The 17,606-nt window shown below is 51.9% G+C and overlaps 1 long non-coding RNA gene across 1 annotated transcript in view; it reads left to right on the top strand.

Moving 5' to 3' along the window:
• LOC138258000 (uncharacterized) overlaps positions 1–17,606 on the top strand; it is a 199,662-nt gene that overhangs the window by 61,947 nt on the left and 120,109 nt on the right. Inside the window, exon 2 of the long non-coding RNA XR_011198403.1 lies at positions 10,297–10,370. This is a non-coding gene — a long non-coding RNA (uncharacterized lncRNA). The remainder of the gene's footprint in view (positions 1–10,296; positions 10,371–17,606) is intronic.

The raw sequence follows: 17,606 nt of genomic DNA, 5'->3' as shown, positions 1-17,606 counted from the left end.
TGTCATTATCTTGATATCTATTTGCTCAAGATAAACTCTGGAAATTGTCTCCATGTAGTGTTTCTTCTGAGCTATCCGGCCGAGGGGATCATTAGCACCTTTCACCTTTGGCATCGAGAGAAAAGCTTAGAAACAATAGTCAGTCTGGTGAATGAAGTGCACAGAAGGTGCATCTGTCCCTTTCAATCACAACTTCGCGGAGCCTTACTTGGTTATGGGGGCTCCTGGGTTATGCGGCTCCTTGTTTATGGGGCTCCTGGTTTATGGGGGCTCCTCACTAGCAGATCTCCTGGAACTACAGCTGCTTGGAGCTGCCTGGACTTCCTGGGTTATGGGGGTTCCTTACTAGCAGATCTGCTGGAACTACAGCTGCGCGAAGCTGCTTGGCCTTCCTGGGTTATGGGGCTCCTTACTAGCAGATCTCCTGGAACTAGAGCTGCTTGGAGCTGCTTGAGCTTCCTGGGTTATGGGGCTCCTTACTAGCAGATCTGCCGGAAATACAGCTGCTTGGAGCTCCTTGGCCTTCCTGGGTTATGGGGCTCCTGGGTTATGGGGCGCCTTACTAGCAGATCTCCTGGAACTAGAGCTGCTTGAGCTTCCTGGGTTATGTGGCTCCTTACTAGCAGATCTGCTGGAACTACAGCTGCTTGGAGCAGCTTGGCCTTCCTGGGTTATGGTGCTCCTTAGTAGCAGATCTGCCGGAAATACAGCTGCTTGGAGCTCCTTGGCCTTCCTGGGTTATGGGGCTCCTTGGTTATGGGGCTCCTTGGTTACGGGGTGCCTCACTAGCAGATCTACGGAAGGTCATCGGGGTCTCGGCTCTCTGGAGAATCAGGGGATGGACCTTGCTTCTTCTGTGTCTTGCTTTTGAAGCCATTGCAGGAGGCTGGACTAGCTTGTAGTGAGTACCAAGGGGTACTTGCACCTTGCACCAGGCCCAGTTATCCCTTATTAGTGTATAGGGTGTCTAGCAGCTTAGGCTGATAGATAATGGTAGCTTAGCAGAGCAGCTTAGGCTGAACTAGGAGACGTGTGAAGCTACTACAGTACCACAAGTGTCACTTGCACAATATCATAAGAAAACACAATACACAGTTATACTAAAAATAAAGGTACTTTATTTTTATGACAATATGCCAAAGTATCTTAGAGTGTACCCTCAGTGAGAGGATAGGAAATATACACAAGATATATGTACACAATACCAAAAATATGCAGTATAGTCTTGACCTATATGTAGTGCACGCGTGTAATGGTGTCCCCGCACTTACAAAGTCCGGGGAATTGGCCCTGAACAATGTGGGGGCACCTTGGCTAGTGCCAGGGTGCCCTCACACTAAGTAACTTTGCACCTAACCTTTACCAGGTAAAGGTTAGACATATAGGTGACTTATAAGTTACTTAAGTGCAGTGTAAAATAACGTGGACGTTATTTCACTCAGGCTGCAGTGGCAGGCCTGTGTAAGAATTGTCAGAGCTCCCTATGGGTGGCAAACGAAATGCTGCAGCCCATAAGGATCTCTTGGAACCCCAATACCCTGGGTACTTCAGTACCATATACTAGGGAATTATAAGGGTGTTCCAGTAAGCCAATGTAAATTGGTAAAATTGGTCACTAGCCTGTTAGTGACAATTTGAAAGAAATGAGAGAGCATAACCACTGAGGTTCTGTTTAGCAGAGCCTCAGTGAGACAGTTAGTCACTACACAGGTAACACATTCAGGCACACTTATGAGCACTGGGGCCCTGGAGAACAGGGTCCCAGTGACACATACAACTAAAACAACATATATACAGTGAAAAATGGGGGTAACATGCCAGGCAAGATGGTACTTTCCTACACAACCCCCCCCCAAACGAAGGACAATAAGACTAGCCATGACCTGATGAGTCTTCATTGTCTAAGTGGAAATATCTGGAGAGTCCATCTGCATTGGAGTGGCTACTCCCAGGTCTATGTTCCACTGTATAGTCCATTCCCTGTAGGGATATGGACCACCTCAACAATTTAGGATTTTCACCTTTCATTTGTTTTAGCCAAAGTAGAGGTTTGTGGTCTGTCTGAACAATGAAGTGAGTGCCAAACAGGTATGGCCTCAACTTCTTCAGAGCCCAGACCACAGCAAAGGCCTCCCTCTCTATGGCAGACCAACGCTTTTCTCTAGGGGTCAACCTCCTACTAATAAAAGCAACAGGTTGATCCTGGCCCTCAGAATTAAGTTGTGATAGGACTGCCCCTACTTCTAATTCAGATGCATCAGTTTGGACATATAATTATTTAGAGTAACAAGGGCTTTTCAGGACAGGTGCAGAGCACATGGCCTGCTTCAGCTCCTCAAAAGCTTTCTGACAGTTTGCTGTCCATAATACCTTTTTAGGCATTTTCTTGGATGTGAGGTCATTAAGAGGGGCTGCAATGGAGCCATAGTTCTAAATGAACCTCCTGTAATACCCAGTGAGGCCTAGGAAGGCTCTCACCTGAGTCTGTGTAGTAGGGGGAACCCAATCAATAATTGTTTGGATTTTCCCCTGAAGTGGTGCAATCTGTTCCCCACCAACAAGGTGTCCCAGATAAACCACCTTACCCTGCCCTATCTGGCACTTTGAAGCCTTGATAGTGAGGCCTGCCTTTTGCAGGGCCTCCAAAACTTTCCATAGGTGGACCAGGTGATCATCCCAGCTGGAGCTAAAGACAGCTATATCGTCCAAATATGCTGCACTGAAAGCCTCCAGCCCTTGCAGGACTGTGTTCACCAACCTCTGAAAAGTGGCAGGTGCATTTTTCAATCCAAAAGGCATTACAGTAAACTTGTAATGTCCTCCAATGGTTGAAAATGCAGTTTTAGGTTTAGCATCTTCTGATAATTTTATCTGCCAATACCCTGCAGTCAAATCAAAAGTGCTTAGATACTTGGCAGATGCCAGTGTATCTATGAGCTCATCTGCCCTGGGTATAGGGTGAGCATCAGTTTTGGTTACCAGGTTGAGACCTCTGTAGTCTACACAAAACCGCATTTCCTTCTTTCCATCTTTGGAATGGGGTTTTGGTACAAGTACCACAGGAGAAGCCCATGGACTTTCAGAGTGCTCAACCACTCCTAGTTCTAACATTTTCTGGACCTCTTGCTTTATGCAGTCCCTGACATGGTCAGGCTGCCTATAGATCTTACTTTTGACAGGCAAGCTGTCTCCAGTATCTATAGTGTGCTCACACCAAGAAGTGGTACCTGGCACAGTAGAGAAGAGTTCAGAGAATTGATCTAGGAGATTTATGCAATGGTCTTTCTGCTCAGCAGTAAGACAATCAGCCAAAACTACACCTTCCACAAGAGCATCTTGTTCTGTGGAAGAGAAGAGATCAGGTAGAGGATCACTGTCTTCTTCCTGTCCCTCATCAGTTGCCATGAGCAGGGTGAGATCAGCCCTGTCATAGTAGGGTTTCAGGCGGTTGACATGGAGCACCCTAAGGGGACACCTGGCAGTGCCTAAGTCAACTAAATAGGTGACTTCACCCTTTTTCTCAACAATTGTGTGGGGCCCACTCCATTTATCTTGGAGTGCTCTTGGAGCCACAGGCTCCAAGACCCACACTTTCTGCCCTGGTTGGTACTGAACCAAAACAGCCTTCTGATCATGCCATTGCTTCTGGAGCTCTTGGCTGGCCTGAAGTTTTTTAATGGCCTTTTTCATATACTCAGCCATCCTTGATCTGAGGCCAAGTACATAATCCACAATATCTTGTTTTGGAGCTTTTAAAGGTTGTTCCCAACCCTCCTTGACAAGTGTGAGTGGACCCCTAACAGGGTGTCCAAAAAGAAGTTCAAAGGGGCTGAAGCCCACTCCTTTCTGGGGTACCTCCCTGTAGGCAAAAAGGAGGCATGGTAGAAGGATATCCCATCTCCTGCAGAGTTTTTCAGGGAGACCCATAATTATGCCTTTGAGAGTTTTGTTAAATCTCTCCACCAGTCCATTAGTTTGTGGATGATAGGATGAAGTGAACTTATAAGTCACACCACACTCCTTCCACATGGCCTTTAAGTATGCAGACATGAAATTGCTTCCCCTGTCTGATACTACTTCCTTTGGGAAGCCCACCCTGGAAAATATTCCCAGGAGGGCCTTTGCCACTGCAGGAGCTGTAGTGGTCCTTAAAGGAATAGCTTCAGGATATCTTGTGGCATGGTCCACTACCACCAAGATAAACCTATTGCCTGAAGCAGTAGGAGGGTCAAGGGGGCCAACTATGTCATCCCCTACCCTTTCAAAGGGAACCCCAACCACAGGCAGTGGAATAAGGGGTGCCTTTGGAGTGCCACCTGTCTTGCCACTGGCTTGACAGGTTTCACAGGACTTACAAAAATCTTTGGTGTCCTCAGACATTCTAGACCAATGAAACAAGGGAACAAGTCTGTCACAAGTTTTCATTTGTCCCAGATGCCCAGCTAGGGGAATGTTGTGTGCAAGAGTTAGGAGGAACTTTCTGTACTCCTGAGGAATCACTAATCTCCTGGCAGCTCCAGGTTTAGGATCCCTTGCCTCAGTGTACAAGAGGTTGTCCTCACAGTAAACTCTGTGAGAGTCAATGACATCCCCATTAGCCTGTTTGACAGCTTGCTGTCTTAGACCCTCTAATGTGGGACAGGTTTGCTGTGCCACACTCAGCTCCTCCCTGGCAGGCCCCCCTTCACCCAAAAGCTCAGCAGTATCTGCTTCAAGCTCCTCTGGTGTAGGTTCTGCACAGGGAGGGAATTCTTCTTCCTCAGAAGTAGAATCCACTGTAGAGGGAGGGATAGTAGGAAGTGGTTTGCTTCTACTAGCCCTAGCTTTAGGGAGCACTTGGTCCATTGTTCCAGGATCCAAGCTTCCCTGTCCTTTTTGCTTTTTGGCCTGAGCCCTGGTTAAAGCAAAAATATGCCCTGGGATGCCCAGCATTGCTGCATGGGCCTCCAACTCCACATCTGACCAAGCTGATGTCTCCAAATCATTTCCTAGTAGACAGTCTACAGGTAAATCTGTGGCTACCACAACTTTCTTTGGACCAGTAACCCCCCCCAGTTGAGATTTACAACAGCCATGGGGTAGCTAAGTGTGTTGTTGTGAGCATCGGTTACTTGGTACTGGTGACCAAGTAGGTGTTGTTCAGGGTGGACCAGTTTCTCTATGACCATAGTCACACTGGCACCAGTGTCCCTGTAGGCCTGAACCTCAACACCATTTATTAGGGGTAGCTGCTTGTACTTATCCATATTAAGGGGACAAGCAACTAAGGTGGCTAAATCAATAGCCCCCTCAGAGACTAACACAGCCTCTGTGGTCTCCCTAACAAGACCAACCTCAACTAAGTTACCAATAGTGAGCCCAGCTACTCCCTTGGATTGGCTATTAGTAGGTTTGCTCCCACCACCACTGCTATTAGTAGGGACACTAGGTGTAGCAGTAGGGGTTGTAGTGGTAGGAGGCTTGGTGCTTTTCTTTGGACAACTGGGATCTGTTGTCCAATGGCCTTTTACTTTACATAAATAGCACCATGGTTTCTTTTCTTTGTTTTTATTTGAAGAGGATTTGGGCCCACCACCCCCACCAGAGTGTTTTTGTGGGCCTGATGAAGACTCATTTTTAGATTTGTCCCCACCTTTGTCAGAAGACTTACCATCCTTCTTTTTGTTGCCATCTTTGTCACCCCCTGTATGAACGTTTCTGTTCACCCTTGTTCTGACCAATTTGTCTGCCTTCTTTCCCAATTCTTGGGGAGAGGTCAGATCAGAGTCCACCAAGTACTGGTGCAACAAATCAGACACACAATTATTAAGAATATGCTCTCTCAGGATCAAGTTATACAGGCTTTCAAAATCAGTAACTTTACTGCCATTTAACCACCCCTCCAAGGCCTTCACTGAATGGTCAATGAAATCAACCCAGTCTTGTGAAGACTCATTTTTGGTTTCTCTGAACTTTATCCTGTATTGTTCAGTGGTTAAGCCATAACCATCCAGGAGTGCATTCTTAAGAACTGTAAAATTATTGGCATCACTTTCTTTCACAGTAAGGAGCCTATCCCTACCTTTTCCACTAAATGATAGCCATAGGATAGCAGCCCACTGCCTTTGAGGGACATCCTGTACAACACAGGCCCTCTCAAGTGCAGCAAACCACTTGTTAATGTCATCCACCTCCTTATAAGGGGGAACTATCTTGTGCAGATTCCTGGAATCATGCTCTTTTGCAGGATGAATATGGGGAATACTGCTGCTGCCACCATGGGTTTCTAAACCCAACTTCTGTCTTTCCTTCTCTACTTCTAAGGTCTGTCTTTCCAAATCCAGCTGTTGCTTCTTGAGCTTCAGTCTGGTTTGTTCCACTCTCAATCTATTGAGCTCCCTTTCTAACAATCTGTCTTCAGGGTGGGTGGGAGGGACATTCCTAGACACAGAAGTATGGTGAGAATGGACAGAAGGAGACCTGTCCCTTACAGAAGCCACCCTAACAGCTTGGCTAACAGAAACATAATTTCTACTGTGATGAGAATGAATGCTATGCTATGATGTGAGACAACACTATCTGTATGGTGTGACTCAACCTCAGTACCAACTATGCTAGACTGTCTAGTAATGGGCAGGCTAGGAAGTTTCTTTCCTGAATCTTTTCCTGGGGAAGTCCCTGGATCAGATTGGGAACCATTAGCTACTTTTTCAACAGATGGGGCACTTTTAGCCTTATCTTGTTCTCTAAGCATGTTAAGAAACAATTCCAAGGAAGGATTCTTCCCTACACTCAAACCTCTCTCTATGCAGAGACTCCTTGCTCCTTTCCAGCTAAGGTGATCATATGCAATCTTAGACAGGTCAACATTTTGGCCTGTGCCAGACATTTTTAGAGAGAGTTAAAGTGATAGAAAAAGAGAAAAAAGTTTTCAGAACCTTTTAGAAAGACAGAAAAAAACACTTTTTAAACTTTTTAGAACTTTTAAAAAAGTTTAGAAGTACTTTTCAGCACTTAGAAAAGAGTGAAAAGAGGAAATGCAAAACTTTTTAGCTATGTGTACACACACTGAACTTGTTTTGTATATTTTTCTCTTATGAAAAGTACAATGACAAGAGTGGTAAGTAGTCTCAAAGCACTTATCCCACCGCTGCACAACCAATGTAGGAGGCTGGACTGGCTTGTAGTGAGTACCAAGGGGTACTTGCACCTTGCACCAGGCCCAGTTATCCCTTATCAGTGTATAGGGTGTCTAGCAGCTTAGGCTGATAGATAATGGTAGCTTAGCAGAGCAGCTTAGGCTGAACTAGGAGACGTGTGAAGCTACTACAGTACCACAAGTGTCACTTGCACAATATCATAAGAAAACACAATACACAGTTATACTGAAAATAAAGGTACTTTATTTTTATGACAATATGCCAAAGTATCTTAGAGTGTACCCTCAGTGAGAGGATAGGAAATATACACAAGATATATGTACACAATACCAAAAATATGCAGTATAGTCTTAGAGAACAGTGCAAACAATGTATGGTTACAATAGGATGCAATGGGGACACATAGGGATAGGGGCAACACAAACCATATACTCCAAAAGTGGAATGCGAACCACGAATGGACCCCAAACCTATGTGACCTTGTAGAGGGTCGCTGGGACTATTAGAAAATAGTGAGAGTTAGAAGAATAACCCTCCCCAAGACCTGGAAAAGTGAGTGCAAAGTGCACTAAAGTTCCCCAAAGGACAAAGAAGTCGTGATAGGGGAATAATGCAGGAAAGACACAAACCAACAATGCAACAACAATGGATTTCCAATCTAGGGTACCTGTGGAACAAGGGGAACAAGTCCAAAAGTCACAAGCAAGTCGGAGATGGGCATATGCCCAGGAAATGCCAGCTGTGGGTGCAAAGAAGCTTCTACTGGACAGAAGAAGCTCAGGTTTCTGCAGGAACAAAAAGGGCTAGAGACTTCCCCTTTGGTGGACAGATGCCACTCGCATTTGAGAGTCGTGCAGAAGTATTATCTTGCCAAAAAACCGCCAACAAGCCTTGCTAGCTGCAAATCGTGCAGTAAGCGTTTTTGGATGCTGCTATGGCACAGGAGGGACCAGGATGTGGCAAATTGCGCCAGGAGAGAGAAGGGACATCGAGCAAGACAAGGAGCCCTCTCAGCAGCAGGTAGCGCCCAGAGAAGTGCCAGAAACAGGCACTACGAGGATGCGTGAAACGGTGCTCACCCGAAGTTACACAAAGGAGTCCCACGTCGCCGGAGACCAACTTAGAAAGTCGTGCAATGCAGGTTAGAGTGCTGTGGACCCAGGCTTGGCTGTGCACAAAGGATTTCCACCAGAAGTGCACAGGGGCTGGAGTAGCTGCAAAAGTCGTGGTTCCCAGCAATGCAGTCTAGCGAAGTGAGGCAAGGACTTACCTCCACCAAACTTGGACTGAAGAGTCACTGGACTGTGGGAGTCACTTGGACAGAGTTGCTGGATTCGAGGGACCTCGCTCGTCGTGCTGAGAGGAGACCCAAGGGACCGGTAATGCAGCTTTGTGTTGCCTGCGGTTGCAGGGGGAAGATTCCGTCGACCCACGGGAGATTTCTTCGGAGCTTCTAGTGCAGAGAGGAGGCAGACTACCCCCACAGCATGCATCACCAGGAAAACAGTCGAGAAGGCAGCAGGATCAGCGTTACAGAGTTGCAGTAGTCGTCTTAGCTACTTTGTTGCAGTTTTGCAGGCTTCCAGCGCAGTCAGCAGTCGATTCCTTGGCAGAAGGTGAAGAGAGAGATGCAGAGGAACTCTGATGAGCTCTTGCATTCGTTATCTAAAGTTTCCCCAGAGACAGAGACCCTAAATAGCCAGAAAAGAGGGTTTGGCTACCTAGGAGAGAGGATAGGCTACTAACACCTGAAGGAGCCTATCAGAAGGAGTCTCTGACGTCACCTGGTGGCACTGGCCACTCAGAGCAGTCCAGTGTGCCAGCAGCACCTCTGTTTCCAAGATGGCAGAGGTCTGGAGCACACTGGAGGAGCTCTGGACACCTCCCAGGGGAGGTGCAGGTCTGGGGAGTGGTCACTCCCCTTTCCTTTGTCCAGTTTCACGCCAGAGCAGGGCTAAGGGGTCCCTGAACCGGTGTAGACTGGCTTATGCAGAAATGGGCACCAAATGTGCCCATGAAAGCATTTCCAGAGGCTGGGGGAGGCTACTCCTCCCCTGCCTTCATACCATTTTCCAAAGGGAGAGGGTGTAACACCCTCTCTCAGAGGAAGTCCTTTGTTCTGCCATCCTGGGACAAGCCTGGCTTGACCCCAGGGGGGCAGAAACCTGTCTGAGGGGTTGGCAGCAGCAGCAGCTGCAGTGAAACCCCAGGAAAGGCAGTTTGGCAGTACCAGGGTCTGTGCTACAGACCACTGGGACCATGGGATTGTGCAAACTATGCCAGGTTGGCATAGAGGGGGCAATTCCATGATCATAGACATGTTACATAGCCATATTCGGAGTTACCATTGTGAAGCTACATATAGGTAGTGACCTATATGTAGTGAACGCGTGTAATGGTGTCCCCGCACTCACAAAGTCCGGGGAATTGGCCCTGAACAATGTGGGGGCACCTTGGCTAGTGCTAGGGTGCCCTCACACTAAGTAACTTTGCACCTAACCTTTACCAGGTAAAGGTTAGACATATAGGTGACTTATAAGTTACTTAAGTGCAGTGTAAAATGGCTGTGAAATAACGTGGACGTTATTTCACTCAGGCTGCAGTGGCAGGCCTGTGTAAGAATTGTCAGAGCTCCCTATGGGTGGCAAAAGAAATGCTGCAGCCCATAGGGATCTCCTGGAACCCCAATACCCTGGGTACTTCAGTACCATGTACTAGGGAATTATAAGGGTGTTCCAGTAAGCCAATGTAAATTGGTAAAATTGGTCACTGGCCTGTTAGTGACAATTTGAAAGAAATGAGAGAGCATAACCACTGAGGTTCTGTTTAGCAGAGCCTCAGTGAGACAGTTAGTCACTACACAGGTAACACATTCAGGCACACTTATGAGCACTGGGGCCCTGGAGAACAGGGTCCCAGTGACACATACAACTAAAACAACATATATACAGTGAAAAATGGGGGTAACATGCCAGGCAAGATGGTACTTTCCTACAGCCATCACTGGTATTCTGCCGTTTCAATGCTGTACCTTTATTTTCCAACAATACTGCATCTAAATCAGCTCACATGGAATCACCTCCGCGTCAATGCTTCTTTTAGAACACGTCACTGTCTGTAAATGCACTGATTGTGTCTTTTTCATCCCTGTGCCCAGGTCTTGTGTCGGCGGCTCCTGAAGGATTGGGTTTGCCTGCAGTCGATGACTTCGCCTCTGCTCTGATCCCAGAGGTATGCATTTTAAGTTCCAAATTGACTTTAAAGATGTTCTTCTGCTGTTGAAGTGATGATCTCCATCCATGGTGAATGCACATGTGCTGAGCTGCTGTCCACATGCGGGGCTCCTGGGGATGTCTGGGGGTGTGTGTGGGTGAGTTTTGGGGCTCCTGAGGATGTCTGGGGGTGTGTGAGGAGTAAGTCTTGGTGCTTCTGGGGATGTCTGAGGGTGTGTGCGAGTGAGTTTTGGGGCTCCTGGGGATGTCTGGGGGTGTGTGTGGGATGAGTCTTGGTGCTCCTGGGGATGTCTGGGGGTGTGTGCGGGTTAGTCTTGGTGCTCCTGGGGATGTCTGGGGGCGTGTGAGAGGTAAGTCTTGGGGCTCTTGGGGATGTCTGAGGGTGTGTGCGGGTGAGTTTTGGGGCTCCTGAGGATGTCTGGGGGTGTGTGAGGAGTAAGTCTTGGTGCTCCTGGGGATGTCTGAGGGTGTGTGCGAGTGAGTTTTGGGGCTCCTGGGGATGTCTGGGGGTGTGTGTGGGATGAGTCTTGGTGCTCCTGGGGATGTCTGGGGGTGTGTGTGGGATGAGTCTTGGGGCTCCTGGGGATGTCTGGGGGTGTGTGCGGGTTAGTCTTGGGGCTCCTGGGGATGTCTGGGGGTGTGAGCGGGTGAGTCTTGGGGCTCCTGGGGATGTCTGGGGATGTCTGCGTGTGAGTCTTGGGGCTCCTGGGGATGTCTGGGGATGTGTGCGGGTGAGTCTTGGTGCTCCTGGGGATGTCTGAGGGTGTGTGCGGGTGAGATTTTGGGCTCCTGGGGATGTCTGGGGGTGTGTGAGGGGTGAGTCATGGGGCTCCTGGGGATGTCTGAGGGTGTGTGCGGGTTAGTCTTGGAGCTCCTGGGGATGTCTGGGGGCGTGTGAGGGGTAAGTCTTGGGGCTCTTGGGGATGTCTGAGGGTGTGTGCGGGTGAGTTTTGGGGCTCCTGCGGATGTCTGGGGGTGTTTTGGGAGTAAGTCTTGGTGCTCCTGGGGATGTCTGAGGGTGTGTGGGGGTGAGTTTTTGGGCTCCTGGGGATGTCATGGGGTGTGTGTGGCATGAGTCTTTGTGCTCCTGGGGATATCTGGGGGTGTGTGTGGGATGAGTCTTGGTGCTCCTGGGGATGTCTGGGGGTGTGTGCAGGTTAGTCTTGGGGCTCCTGGGGATGTCTGGGGGTGTGTGCGGGTGAGTCTTGGGGCTCCTGGGGATGTCTGGGGGTGTCTGCGGGTGAGTCTTGGGGATCCTGGGGATGTCTGGGGGTGTGTGAGGGGTGAGTCTTGGGGCTCCTGGGGATTTCTGAGGGTGTGTGCAGGTGAGTCTTGGGGCTCCTGGGGATGTCTGGGGGTGTGTGTCTGAGATGAGTCTTGGGGCTCCTGTGGATGTCTTGGGGTGTGTGCGGGTGAGTCTTGGGGCTCCGGGGGATGTCTGAGGGTGTCTGCGGGTAAGTCTTGGGGCTCCTGGGGATGTCTGGGGGTGTGTGAGGGGTGAGTCTTGGGGCTCCTGCAGATGTTTGAGGGTGTGTGCGGGTGAGTTTTGGGGCTCCTGGGGATGTCTGGGGGTGTGTGCGGGTTAGTCTTGGTGCTCCTGGGGATGTCTGGGGGCGTGTGAGGGGTAAGTCTTGGGGCTCTTGGGGATGTCTGAGGGTGTGTGCGGGTGAGTTTTGGGGCTCCTGAGGATGTCTGGGGGTGTGTGAGGAGTAAGTCTTGGTGCTCCTGGGGATGTCTGAGGGTGTGTGCGGGTGAGTTTTGGGGCTCCTGGGGATATCTGGGGGTGTATGCGGGTGAGTCTTGGGGCTCCTGGGGATGTCTGAGGGTGTGTGCGGGTGAGTCTTGGGCCTCCTGGGGATGTCTGGGGATGTGTGCGAGGTGACTCTTGGGACTCCTGGGGATGTCTGGGGGTGTGTGTGGTTGAGTCTTGGGGCTCCTGGGGATGTCTGGAGGTGTGTGCAGGTGAGTCTTGGGGCTCCTGGGGATGTCTAGGGGTGTGTGTGTGTGAGTCTTGGGGCTCCTGGGGATGTCTGGGGTGTGTGTGGGTGAGTCTTGGGGCTCCTGGGGTTGTCTGGGGTGTGTGCGGGTGAGTCTTGGGGCTCTGGGGATGTCTGGGGGTGTGTGAGGGGTAAGTCTTGGGGCTCCTGGGTATTTCTGGGGGTGTGTGCAGGTGCGTTTTGGGGCGCCTGGTGATGTCTGGGTGTGTGTGTGGGATTAGTCTTGGTGCTCCTGGGGATGTCTGGGGGTGTGTGCTGGTTAGTCTTGGAGCTCCTGGGGTGTCTGGAGGCGTGTGAGGGGTAAGTCTTGGGGCTCCTGGGGATGTCTGAGGGTGTGTGCAGGTGAGTTTTGGGGCTCTTGAGGATGTCTGGGGGTGTGTGAGGGGTAAGTCTTGGTGCTCCTGGGGATGTCTGAGGGTGTGTGCGGGTGAGTTTTGGGGCTCCTGGGGATGTCTGGGGGTGTGTGTGGGATGAGTCTTGGTGCTCCTGGGGATGTCTGGGGGTGTGTGCGGGTTAGTCTTGGGGCTCCTGGGAATGTCTGGGGGTGTGTGTGGGCGAGTCTTGGTGCTCCTGGGGATGTCTGGGGGTGTCTGCGGGTGAGTCTTGGGGTTCCTGGGGATGTCTGGGGATGTGTGGGGGTGAGTCTTGGTGCTCCTGGGGATGTCTGAGGGTGTGTGCGGGTGAGTTTTGGGGCTCCTGGGGAAGTCTGGGAGTGTGTGAGGGGTTAGTCTTGGGGCTCCTGGGGATGTCTGAGGGTGTGTGCGGGTGAGTTTTGGGGCTCCTGGGGATGTCTGGGGGTGTGTGAGGGGTAAGTCTTGGGGTTCCTGGGGATTTCTGGGAGTGTGTGCGGGTGTGTTTTGGGGCTCCTGGGTATGTCTGGTGGTGTGTGTGGGATGAGTCTTGGTGCTCCTGGGGATGTCTGGGGGTGTGTGCGGGTTAGTCTTGGAGCTCCTGGGGATGTCTGGGGGCGTGTGAGGGGTAAGTCTTGGGGCTCTTGGGGATGTCTGAGGGTGTGTGCGGGTGAGTTTTGGGGCTCCTGAGGATGTCTGGGGGTGTGTAAGGAGTAAGTCGTGGTGCTCCTGAGGATGTCTGAGGGTGTGTGGGGTGAGTTTTGGGGCTCCTGGGGATGTCATGGGGTGTGTGTGGGATGAGTCTTGGTGCTCCTGGGGATGTCTGGGGGTGTGTGTGGGATGAGTCTTGGTGCTCCTGGGGATGTCTGGGGGTGTGTGCGGGTTAGTCTTGGGGCTCCTGGGGATGTCTGGGGGTGTGTGCGGGTGAGTCTTGGGGCTCCTGGGGATGTCTGGGGGTGTCTGCGGGTGAGTCTTGGGGCTCCTGGGGATGTCTGGGGGTGTGTGAGGGGTGAGTCTTGGGGCTCCTGGGGATTTCTGAGGGTGTGTGCAGGTGAGTCTTGGGGCTCCTGGGGATGTCTGGGGGTGTGTGTGTGGGATGAGTCTTGGGGCTCCTGTGGATGTCTGGGGGTGTGTGCGGGTGAGTCTTGGGGCTCCTGGGGATGTCTGAGGGTGTCTGCGGGTAAGCCTTGGGGCTCCCGGGGATGTCTGGGGGTGTGTGAGTGGTGAGTCTTGGGCCTCCTGCAGATGTCTGAGGGTGTGTGCGTGTGAGTTTTGGGGCTCCTGGGGATGTCTGCGGGTGTGTGCGGGTTAGTCTTGGGGCTCCTGGGGATGTCTGGTGATGTGTGCGGATGAGTCTTGGGGCTCCTGGGGATGTCTGAGGGTGTGTGCGGGTGAGTTTTGGGGCTCCTGGGGATGTCTGCAGGTGTTTGAGGGGTAAGTCTTGGTGCTCCTGGGGATGTCTGAGGGTGTGTTCGGGTGAGTTTTGGGGCTCCTGGGGATGTCTGGGGGTGTGTGAGGGCTGAGTCTTGAAGCTCCTGCGGATGTCTGAGGGTGTGTGCGGGTGAGTTTTGGGGCTCCTGGGGATGTCTGGGGGTATGTGCGGGTTAGTCTTGGGGCTTCTGGGGATGTCTGGGGGTGTGTGTGGGATGAGTCTTGTGGCTCCTGGGGATGTCTGGGGGTGTGTGACGGGTGAGTCTTGGGGCTCCTGGGGATGTCTGAGGGTGTGTGCGGGTGAGATTTGGGGCTCCTGGGGAAGTCTGGGGGTGTGTGAGGGGTGAATCTTGGGGCTCCTGGGGAAGTCTGAGAGTGTGTGCGGGTCAGTTTTGGGGCTTCTGGGGATGTCTGCGGGTGTTTGAGGGGTAAGTCTTGGTGCTCCTGGGGATGTCTGAGGGTGTGTGCGGGTGAGTTTTGGGGCTCCTGGGGATGTCTGGGGGTGTGTGAGGGGTGAGTCTTGGGGCTCCTGCGGATGTCTGAGGGTGTGTGCGGGTGAGTTTTGGGGCTCCTGAGGATGTCTGGGGGTGTGTGAGGGGTAAGTCTTGTGGCTCCTGGGGATGTCTGAGGGTGTGTGCGGGTGAGTCTTGGTGCTCATGGGGATGTCTGAGGGTGTGTGAGGGGTAAGTCTTGGGGTTCCTGGGGATTTCTGGGGTGTGTGCGGGTGTGTTTTGGGGCTTCTGGGGATGTCTGGTGGTGTGTGTGGGATGAGTCTTGGTGCTCCTGGGGATGTCTGGGGGGGTGCGCGGGTTAGTCTTGGAGCTCCTGGGGATGTCTGGGGGCGTGTGAGGGGTAAGTCTTGGGGCTCTTGGGGATGTCTGAGGGTGTGTGCGGGTGAGTTTTGGGGCTCCTGAGGATGTCTGGGGGTGTGTTGGGAGTAAGTCTTGGTGCTCCTGGGGATGTCTGAGGGTGTGTGGGGGTGAGTTTTGGGGCTCCTGGGGATGTCATGGGGTGTGTGTGGCATGAGTCTTGGTGCTCCTGGGGATATCTGGGGGTGTGTGTGGGATGTGTCGGTGCTCCTGGGGATGTCTGGGGGTGTGTGCAGGTTAGTCTTGGGGCTCCTGGGGATGTCTGGGGGTGTGTGCGGGTGAGTCTTGGGGCTCCTGGGGATGTCTGGGGGTGTCTGCGGGTGAGTCTTGGGGATCCTGGGGATGTCTGGGGGTGTGTGAGGGGTGAGTCTTGGGGCTCCTGGGGATTTCTGAGGGTGTGTGCAGGTGAGTCTTGGGGCTCCTGGGGATGTCTGGTGGTGTGTGTCTGAGATGAGTCTTGGGGCTCCTGTGGATGTCTGGGGGTGTGTGCGGGTGAGTCTTGGGGCTCCTGGGGATGTCTGAGGGTGTCTGCGGGTAAGTCTTGGGGCTCCTGGGGATGTCTGGGGGTGTGTGAGGGGTGAGTCTTGGGGCTCCTGCAGATGTTTGAGGGTGTGTGCGGGTGAGTTTTGGGGCTCCTGGGGATGTCTGGGGGTGTGTGCGGGTTAGTCTTGGGGATCCTGGGGATGTCTGGGGGTGTGTGCGGATGAGTCTTGGGGCTCCTGGGGATGTCTGAGGGTGTGTGCGGGTGAGTTTTGGGGCTCCTGGGGATGTCTGCAGGTGTTTGAGGGGTAAGTCTTGGTGCTCCTGGGGATGTCTGAGGGTGTGTGAGGGGTGAGTCTTGGGGCTCCTGCGGATGTCTGAGGGTGTGTGCGGGTGAGTTTTGGGGCTCCTGGGGATGTCTGGGGGTATGTGCGGGTTAGTCGTGGGGCTTCTGGGGATGTCTGGGGGTGTGTGTGGGATGAGTCTTGTGGCTCCTGGGGATGTCTGAGGGTGTGTGCGATGTGAGTCTTGGGGCTCCTGGGGATGTCTGGGGGTGTGTGAGGGGTGAGTCTTGGGGCTCCTGGGGATGTCTGAGGGTGTGTGCGGGTGAGTTTTGGGGCTCCTGGGGATGTCTGGGGGTATGTGCGGGTTAGTCGTGGGGCTTCTGGGGATGTCTGGGGGTGTGTGTGGGATGAATCTTGTGGCTCCTGGGGATGTCTGAGGGTGTGTGCGAGGTGAGTCTTGGGGCTCCTGGGGATGTCTGGGGGTGTGTGAGGGGTGAGTCTTGGGGCTCCTGGGGATGTCTGAGGGTGTGTGCGGGTGAGTTTTGGGGCTCCTGGGATGTCTGGGGGTGTGTGCGGGTGAGTCTTGGGGCTCCGGGGGATGTCTGGGGATGTGTGCAAGGTGAGTCTTGCACAAATGGCCTCAGCACAAGAGGCCTGTAGCAGGAGGCTCTGGAGCTACTGGCAGCTCGCCCCTACTTGAAGGAACTTTGAGATAGTATATACAGAGCCAACTTCCGACAGAGGGTGAGGGTGACTGTTTCCAAGAGAAAGAGAGGACCTTGCAACTAGAACTGATAAGGTAATGCCAGAGAAGCTAGAGGACATGACAATAACATCTGCTCATACTGTACATGTTAAAAGGAACCAGGACATTGGTGATGGGTGAGAAAAGGCACCGAGCAGCTTCTTTGGTTGGGTGATCCTTAATGCATTCCCTAGACAACTCTTCCATCTGCATGATGGAATACATGCTGGTCCAGCTTGTTGTAGACGGATCTGCTGTTGTTTTCACTACGCCACCTTCCAGGGCAGCTTGAAACACAGAGAACATTCTAAAGGCAATTATTATGATCAACTTAAATGGTGCTGACAGATGGTAGAATGACAGGCTCACATGGAAAATGGCTTGTGACCTTTCTCAGACATATTTAGGGGCATGTTGATACTTTTTGCTGCAAAACTGCGCTAATGCAGTGTTGCGGCAAAATGTTTAGCTCCGGCATGCGTCACTCTACAACGCCAGCAGGGTGGCATATTTATAGAATGGCGCAAGCGGGCTCTAAGCTTGGGCTAGTGTCTAAAAAAAACAACGCTAGCCGGGTGGGCATGACAGTATGGGGGTTGTGTACCCAAAAATTATGTTAGGCTGGTTGCGGCAAAATAAATGCCGCCAGCCAGCCGTGCATCATTTCTAGGCAAACAACCATCCTAAAACATGACTCCTGTCATAGAAAAGACAGGAGTCCTGCCCACCACCCCAATGGCGAGCACAGGGGACCCTTGTTAGGGCCCCAATGGTTACCTATACTTACGCTACTTACCTGGGATGGGGTCCCCCATTCCATGGCATCCCTCTGGTGTGGGTAAGGGTGTTCCTGGAGTTTCGGGTTGGCACCTGTGGGTTCTTTTAATAGTGTTTGACCATGGAAATGGGTCCACATGTCCCCTAACGGCTGATCTGACCCAGTGTAGGAGGCTGGACTGGCTTGTAGTGAGTACCTAGGGGTACTTGCACCTTGCACCAGGCCCAGTTATCCCTTATTAGTGTATAGGGTGTCTAGCAGCATAGGCTGATAGATAATGGTAGCTTAGCAGAGCAGCTT

The sequence above is a fragment of the Pleurodeles waltl genome, chromosome 2_1 (genome assembly GCF_031143425.1).
Source record: "Pleurodeles waltl isolate 20211129_DDA chromosome 2_1, aPleWal1.hap1.20221129, whole genome shotgun sequence".
Taxonomy (NCBI): domain Eukaryota; kingdom Metazoa; phylum Chordata; class Amphibia; order Caudata; family Salamandridae; genus Pleurodeles; species Pleurodeles waltl.
Note: the sequence above shows the minus strand (reverse complement) of the source record. Positions and strands in the feature narration are given on the sequence as shown.